The sequence below is a fragment of the Tupaia chinensis genome, unplaced genomic scaffold, assembly GCF_000334495.1.
Source record: "Tupaia chinensis unplaced genomic scaffold, TupChi_1.0 Scaffold140534_1, whole genome shotgun sequence".
NCBI lineage: Eukaryota > Metazoa > Chordata > Mammalia > Scandentia > Tupaiidae > Tupaia > Tupaia belangeri.
The window spans coordinates 2,088,098-2,097,001 of record NW_006200409.1 but is presented as its reverse complement, the minus strand read 5'-3'; the positions used below and the strand labels follow the sequence as shown (position 1 = coordinate 2,097,001).

At 36.5% G+C, this 8,904-nt stretch overlaps 1 long non-coding RNA gene across 1 annotated transcript in view; it reads left to right on the top strand.

Annotated features, from left to right (window-relative positions):
* The first annotated feature begins 7,917 nt into the window (after nucleotides 1-7,917).
* LOC102479536 (uncharacterized) overlaps nucleotides 7,918-8,904 on the top strand; it is an 81,972-nt gene continuing 80,985 nt past the window's right edge. The window contains exons 1-2 of the long non-coding RNA XR_001371471.2: nucleotides 7,918-7,928; nucleotides 8,656-8,717. This is a non-coding gene — a long non-coding RNA (uncharacterized LOC102479536). The remainder of the gene's footprint in view (nucleotides 7,929-8,655; nucleotides 8,718-8,904) is intronic.

Genomic DNA, 8,904 nt, shown 5'->3' with positions numbered 1-8,904 from the left:
CTCCATTCTCCTCTCGGGATCTTGGGCATGTACGCACATGCGCCCGGCGTGAGTTTAAGCCACAGGGTCAGGGACTCAAATCATGGTCAACTACATGGGAGTCCAGCGACATAGCCATTATGCTAACTGCTGGTCCCTAGATGTTGTAGTTTTTCATTCTAGACTTTTGTTTGTTTAGTTTTTAAAAATCCCTTTCTTTTCCCTGTAAAACTCATCTCTTCACAGTTATGTTTACCTTTTTCTACAAATTTTTTACCACAGTTGTAATAATGTTCTAAGATTTTTATCTCTGAATTCTTTTTTTTTTCTTTCTTTCTTTTTTGGAGAGGTTTTTGCTATAGGGTGCGTGTGCTCGCCAGAAAGACAGAGAGAGACAGAGAGACAAAGTGAGAAATCATCCCCCAGAGGGGATTGACACGCCACAATCCCTTCTCCTCCATTCTCCTCTCAGGATCTTGGTCACGCACACACACGCGCCTGGTGTGAGTTTAAGCTGCCGGGTCCGGGACTCGAACCATGGTCAACTATGTGGGAGTCCAGCAACATAGCCATTACGCTAACTGCTGGTTCCCAATACTGAATTCTAATGACTGTGGCCCATTGTTCTACTTTCATACCCTGTTTTCTCTTGATCTCTTTTTGCCAGCTTTTTTCATGTTATAATTTTATAATATTCCAGACATCATGTAAAAAAGAAAAGTGAAATATATCACTTTTGGTTTGTTTCCTCTGGAAGCATTTTGTATTTGGATAATATAATCCTGTATTTGGGTAATATAATGATCATTCTCCCAAAAGTTGAGTTGGTACTGAGCTGTATCTCTAATTAGATTGGGTTCATCTGTAATTAGTGTGCTCCTGTGCTCCTGAATCTGTGCTACTTAAATACACATACACACACTAATATATATGTATATAATTATATATACACATGTGTGTGTGTGTATATGTGTGTATATATATATATAATTAGTATTTGATCTGGAATTGTGGTTGATCTTCAGTTTATATGTTTTTGGTTTACATTTAGACTCAATTTTGACCATATCTTGGAATATAAGCTCCACAGAATGTGAGAGACTATGTGATTTGTCTTTACTAACCAACCTCTCCTCTACTGCCTCTTTCTTGACAAATTTGGAGGTTGGGGGAGAACTATTAACCAAGCAATTGGGTTTTGTGTTTAGAGCTCATTTCGATTGCATTCGGTCCTATCAGACTATGTCACATACAATGTTTGTTGGCTTTCCCTCATCCCTGAAAATCCTGCCTATGGTAGACCTATACTCAGACCAAACACTCACCCTAAGTATGAAGGTTGCCATAACTCTTTGCTCATATATGAGGTCCTTGTTCCTCTCTAGAATTCATCAGGGCTTGTTTTCTACTGGACTTCCCCCAGCAACATTTGTTAATTATTTTGTCTGGGTTTTTCTTGTTTCCACGGATGTGGTCATTTGTATCTTTCTACCTCCTAACTGGAAGCAGAAGTTCTCATATGTCTTGAATTGCCAAAAATTGTGAAAAAACTGTCTTTTTCTTTGCCCCATCTTTCCATATGTCAAAAACTGAAAAGACTCTTCATGCCTAGGTAACATCAATACTGAAGATAACCTGTCTACTTAGGGCATGATACCAGAGTCTGTGTACAAGAAAGTCTGCTGAATGCCAAAGGGTAGCTGACTCAACCACTCCTTGACCAGATCCCTCTTGAGAAAGCTAAATGACTCCCTCTACCTCCCAGGGCAACAAGTTTTTACTTTACTAGGTTCCCACAGTCAGAAGTTCCCATGCCACATACAAAATTCAGTGCTCTAAATTGTTATGAAATAACCCTTGGTGTTCTTCATCTGTCTGATTGATGTTCTGCAATGGGCATATGAAAACACATGCTACAGAATAGCTCTTTTACAGTATTGCTCTGAGTTCTCACACTTCACTAAAGACCTCATTTACAAAGAATGGGACAAGCAAAGCTGGATAATTGGGAATGCCTTTTACTTGCTACCAAAACAGCAGATGAAGTTTTCAAGTGCCAAGAAACAGCCATACCTCTTATATATTCTTTAAAGAATATTCAGAGCTGGCCCATAGCCAGCCAATAAGGAAGCCAGATCCTACATGGCTGACCACATAGATCTGGATCCCAGCCTTAGCATCTTGAAAAGCATGTGGACACATGTGCATGCATACACCAGATCCCAACGGGATAGAGAAATGAAGAAGGAGGGATTGCAATGTGACCATGCCCCATTGCAAGGTGTCCTCCTACACCCTGAAAACATGCATGCCCTTTAGGCAATTAAACAAAAGTGTCCAGGGGCCAGCAGGTGGCATGGTGGTTAAGGGTGGTGGACTCCCACATGGCCAACCACAGTTCAGGTCCTGGACTTGTTGGCTTACTTTCTTGCTTTCTCTTTCTCTCTCGCTCGCTGGTCAAATTAAAATAAATACATAAATAAATAAATTTAAATAAAGTAATTCTTTTAAAAAAAAAGTTCCCCAAAAAAGATTTAACTGACTATCTTCACTTTTTAAAGTAATTTGTTGAAAACCATATCCTTAGCAACATTTGTTAAAAAAGAAAATTAAATATAGATGGGCTAAAGAATAATCAGTATCTTCTGGAGAGTGCACTGCTTATCACATGATGGCAAAATTTTTTTTTTAATTTTGAATATATCAAATGGGACATTCTCTGGTGAATTATATTTGAGTCCCCTCCCTTTTTAAGGAAGTTTATACTATAATTTGACATGAGTATAAGTCAGTTCTGACTTTTTTTAAAGAATTATTTTATTTAACTTTATTTATTATTATTTTCCAATTTGATCAGAGAAAGACAGAGAAAGAGAGAGAGGGAAATTGAGAAAGCAATCTGCCAGGTCCAGGACTTGAACCATGGTTAGCCATGTGGGAGTCCAGTGCCTTTAACCACCACGTCATCACATTTGACATGAGTATAAGTCAGTTCTGACTTTTTTTAAAGAATTATTTTATTTAACTTTATTTATTATTATTTTCCAATTTGATCAGAGAAAGACAGAGAAAGAGAGAGAGGGAAAATGGGAAAGCAATCTGCCAGGTCCAGGACTTGAACCATGGTTAGCCATGTGGGAGTCCAGTGCCTTTAACTACCACGTCATCAGCTGCTGGCCCCCAGTTCTGACTTCTTTTAGACAGTATTTTAATCTACCCACCTCCAAAATACATGCCCAGTATTTTTTATAAAAAGAGATTCATTTTTATCTTATGATGGACTTACATTCTTGGTCAGATAGTGTTACTATCTCTCAGTTGGAGAGACATGAGCTTTCAGTGATACAAGCTCCTTAAATTAAGTCTTATCTTTTGTAATACCAGACTAGTCCTTTAGGAAGTATTTGGCTAGATATGTAGTTACCTGCTTCCTTCCCATGTCCTTTATGGGATAGGAAAGTTTTGAATGCCTATTGTGTATACCCTCCAAAAGATTGAAGAGCAAAGGAAATGCTAGCCCAAACCCCTTTCATAAATGTGTGCCTCTATAAAAAGGACTATGGGTCAGATATGATTGATTTGGGGTAATTGTGAAAACAAAAACTCATTTTATGTGTTGGAGCACTGTACTCCCAGGACAATTCCCAGGACCCCAGTGGAATGGATAGAATAAGTGCAGGAAGGAACTCTTCCTTCCGAGAATTCACTTATCATGCTCATACTGACATGTACAATTTTAGTATACAACATAAGGTTTTTTTCTTTCATGCTTCCCATCATTTCTTAATCTTAAGATCCTCATGGTCAACAAGTACAATATTTATGAAATTTACGGTTTCTCAAATTATTTCAATACAGGCAGTATGGTTATTCCCATTCCAAAAGCACTATAAACGTTTAAAGAACTGAAAATTCTAGACTCAGTATATCACATCTGTCAATGGTTAGGCCTGTGAGCTTGTGTTCTTTCTTTATTGCTGTTTTTGCTGACACCTTAAGTTAAATTATTAAAGAAAAATAAGCCCAACAATGTTACTAATTCTTTAATAAAATAGCCCCTAAATGCCTAATACTATTCTTACCAATGATAGTATATATTAAAAATAATCCCCTTTCATTTGTTGCTTGTTTTAACTAGAGGAAGGAGACATGTAATTAAAAATAATAATAAACACATGATTTTCTTTGCAGTAATTTATTTTTTCATTCAATAAAAGTAAACATTTCTAATATATTTGGCTTGGAATTTTCTTTATTAGAGTATTAAATGGAAGGTAGCAAGTAGGACATGAGAAAGAATTCTGGGCACCAGCAAGTGGCATTTGGTTAAGGCACTAGACTCCCACATGGTTGACCATGATTCAAATCTCAGGTCCACCAGCTTTAAACTCACACTGAGCATGCATGCCAAAAATCCCGAGGGGTGAATGGAGAAGGGATTGTGGTGTGGCTATCCCCCTAGGGGATGATTCTTCACTTTCTGTCTCTCTATTTCTCTGTCTTTCTGGAGAGCACATGTACCAGTCAGCAAAAAAATCTCTCAAAAAAAAAAAAAAAAAAGAAAAGAAAAGAAAAAGAATTCTATTTCCATTAAATACATGGCATTTGGCTGTTAAAACCAGAATTCTGTTTCCGTTAAATACATGGCATTTAACTGTTAAGACTAGGATATGTACACTCTTGCCAATATCTCCTTTCTTACCAAATTGGATTGATTAATTCTTGGGATGGCAAACTGTTTCTCAAAAGGCAAGAAGATTGTGGGAATGGCTCATAATTTCTGACAAGGTCTAGTCTCTTTATTTCTTGTTCCATTGATTTTTTTTTCCCTTCAGTAGCAGACTATAGATCCATTCAAACTAGAGTTTTTCTCCTGGTGAGCCTGATAGAATTATGGATCTGTTATCTGCTTTCCAGTGTTGACTTCTCCAATGCTGCACTTGATGGCCTATGAAAGTAGGGATAGATCACAAACCTTTCATATACTTCAGTTTTTCATTTCTTTTGTTCTTTCATTTCTTTATTTGTTCACAAATATTTACTCGAGACACTATGCTGGTGACCTAGTACTCATTCATACAAGATTATATGTTGTAATACTATCAATCTTGGTAGGAGAAAATATGATATAAATAGAATTAGTATTATATAAATTGTATTGTGCTGAAATAATTACAATATTGAGGGCACTCATAGATATTAGAGATTTTAAGTTAAAATTGGTATTTTATGTTGATTAAAGGAATTTAATGGAACAGAAATAACAATATAACAAAATTGAGTATTGTCATTGTTATACAAAAAATGAAAAAGTGTTTAGTTGTTTTTTCCTTCTCCATTATTGATATCATCTTCCACGTTCATGATGTTTCCCTGGGAACCTCACATGTCTTGTCCAATTTTATCTTAAGAGTAGGAGCCAGATGGTAGGATAACAGTAAAACAAACTGCTCTTCAAGGTATTCCCACATGGGAAGGTTGCTAGTTCAAATCCAGAGACCACTTGGAATTTTCCAGGCCATGCTTACCCATAATCTGGGGCCAAATAAAGGCTAGGGTGGTTCAAAGAATTAGGACCCTATTTTGGGGTGCCATCTTTATTTCTCAATAAATAAATAAATAAATATAAATTCAAAAGATAACTACAGAATTAATAATAAAAGTCTAAAATATATCTAAGAGGAAGTACTATACTAGAAAGGTACTGTACTGGGAAAAAGTCTTCAGAGTTTGTAATGGTGTCAAAATATGTTTACGATAGTGTATGTAACCATCTTTTATTAGATGTATTTTCTTTCATGAAAGGAATATATAATTCTTTTTCTGATGTGCCATAAACTATTAACGCCATTTTAACACTCACCTTTAACTGCTAAATTTTCCCTACTAGCATAGAAGACTGTAAACACTTGACCTTGTGAACTGACTGTTTCCCAGCACCCATACATGACACAGAGGAGGAACTCAATGATTATTTGTTGAATGCTTTAACTCTTGGTACTATGCAATGACATGTTTCTGCAGTGGCTTACACAACAATTTTTACATAGGTTATCTCATTTGATTGTAATATCAATTTTGTGAGAAAGGTAGGACAGATACTGTATCCTATGAATAAAACTGCAGTTCAAGTGGACAGTGACAAAACTAGGGTAGGAGAGGGTCAAAGTCAATTGTCTTCATACAATCCCTGCTTCTTATTATTGTCGTTATGGGCAGTCACTATTCTAAATATTGTAACTTAATTATCTTATTGAACCCTTACCACAGCCTCTTGATATAGTGCTATTATTATCGCCATGCTAGAGATGAGGAAACTGGGGTACAACCAAGTTAGTTAGGTTATGGGAGAGCACACAGCTAGTGATTGTCATCAGTGGGATTTAGGCTTAAGCAGTGGGAGTGCACAAAGCTCTCAAGATAACTTTACCCCTGCTCCACAGTCTTTAGGATGTCCATTTTAAAAGTTTGTTAGTGTGCAAATACAAGCCAAATATGGTGATTTCTTAATAATTTTGTTAAATTATTTGCTATTATTGTAGCAAATGTTTTTTTTAATGTTTTTATAAGTTTATAAACCAGAGATAATTGTTGTCATAGATTATGGGTAAAGATAATACAGGAGGGGAAAAAAGAGAAAGCTGTAGAATAAGGTAGTCAGATAGGTTGCAAATATTGTAAGAGGCAGATTGACAGTTTCCTGTTATAGAATAAGACACCTCCCAGGTAATGGCGAATGAGTCTGAAAACAATTTATTCAAGGCAGTTGTAGATTCGTGAGGTCAGGGCATACTTTCTGTCTTATTAAAGGGTCTGCAGTAGGAGGAGCAACTACCACACGCCAACCAAATGAGATGATCATGCAGGGGGAAACATCTCATTCAAACCGAGCAGTGGGGCTTTTTCATCAGGTTCTAAGCTGCCTATATGAATATAAATGTATGGAAGTTCTGGGGATAAAACACTGTTCAGCTTGAGTTCTCCTCAACTGTTTGCTAAGGAATGCACCTCATCTTGATTGAAATATCTGCAGCAGCTGATAATACATGAAACAAGAAACTTAGAGATAGTTCTACTACTACTAAGTTGTTGTAAGTGACAGTATAAGGATCGCTTATGTGAGGTGAATACATTAAAATCAAAATAGTTCTAAATGGAGATTGACTTTTATATGCAAATGGTACCATAATGAAGTGAGGAAGGTAAAGCAGAATCATCAGCAATACTTTAATCTTTGAAAAACTAAAGGCTAACTTTCATGATGGCAAAATAATAGACCATTGGCTCTCCTCCATTTTTGCTGGTAGTTTTTGGAGTGGTGTTGGCCAAGTCACATCACCTCTAAATCATTATAGCCATATTAGTGATACTCTAGAAGTCAAATTATAAATCATATCTAACCGTATCTTGGTTAAATATGTGAATTTACCAAATCCTGCTTGTATTTTTCAAACATACAGATTGAAATATGTGTCTGATACATCATGGAACTACTTTAACATTAATTCTGTACCCTTTGTAATTGTGTTACTTCTGCAGTTATTCTTTTATTTATTTATTTATTTTTTTGGAGAGGTTTTTGCTATAGGGTGCGTGTGCTCGCCAGACAGACAGAGAGAGACAGAGAGACAGAAAGCGAGAAATCCCCCCCCAGGGGAGGATGGCCACGCCGCAATCCCTTCTCCTCCATTCTCCTCTCAGGATCTTGGGCACGCACCCGCTCCCGGCGTGAGTTTAAGCCACCGGGTCCGGGACTCGAACCACAGTTGGCTACAGGGGAGTCCAGTGACATAGCCATTATGCTAACTGCTGGTTCCTGCAGTTATTCTTATATGCATCCCAAATTATCTTTTCTAACACAGGTTTTCTTTTCTATAGAACAAATTGGCCAGGAGATGTTGGAAAACCTTAGTCATGACAGAGAAAAGATACAGCGAGCACGTGAAAGAGTAAGTACAAGTAACACATTCTTTTAACAAATTTACTAACTGAGAAGATATAAAATAAAAGATCTTGGGATTTACTTAGGCAGTAACAATTACTATCTTAGTATATGTAAGTATATGTGAAAAACGACAAGGCAGAGTGAGGAATGTAAAGTATGCAAAGAGCAAAAGAAATAGTGTGAAAGAAAAAAAGAAGCTTACTCTTCATATCCCCCATCCCAGAATAGCCCCAGGTGAATATTTTATTTAGCTCTATAGCTGAGGAGATGGTCATTCAGGAAGATTTTGGAGTATGTCAATCTTTCAGAGTGAAAGCTGTAAAAAATGTTGATGTCTCATTCATCCTCAATTCATTTGTATTTTCACAACTTTGTACTCTGATAAATCAGAGATTAATTACCAGATGTATATTAAACTTTGTCAGCCTATGAAACATTTATTTTTATATCCAGTTCAAGTATCCTGTCCAAAGCTCCTGAGGTTACCATTCACATGTCATTTTCTGGTTCTAAGAATTTTTGGTGTTTATATAGGTATCAGAAATGTATTTCTTTTCATGTAGTTATACCTGTCTTATTGTGTGGAGTTTCTATCATGAAATGAAGGCATTGCTTGTTATGCCATTATGCTAACTACATAATGAAATAATATAATTGCATGAAGTTTTGAAAATTTCTTTCTTCTCTCATTTTTTGAAGTTTTATTTTAACACTGGTATTTGTCTTCCTAGCTTCGGGAAACAGATGCTAACTTGGGGAAAAGCTCCAGAATTCTGACAGGCATGTTGCGAAGGTAAGAGCAAGGTAGGGACCTATCTTTCTCTCTTTCTCTTTCAGTCTTGTTTTTTCAAAACCTGTTTTTCATTCCATTGCAATGGGACATTTTAAAGGTTTGCAGTCTTCTGCTCTTAGTACCCTATGTCAAGATCCTTTTGTAATAACAGAGCACTAATATTAACTCTTGTTTGAACAGGAGCATA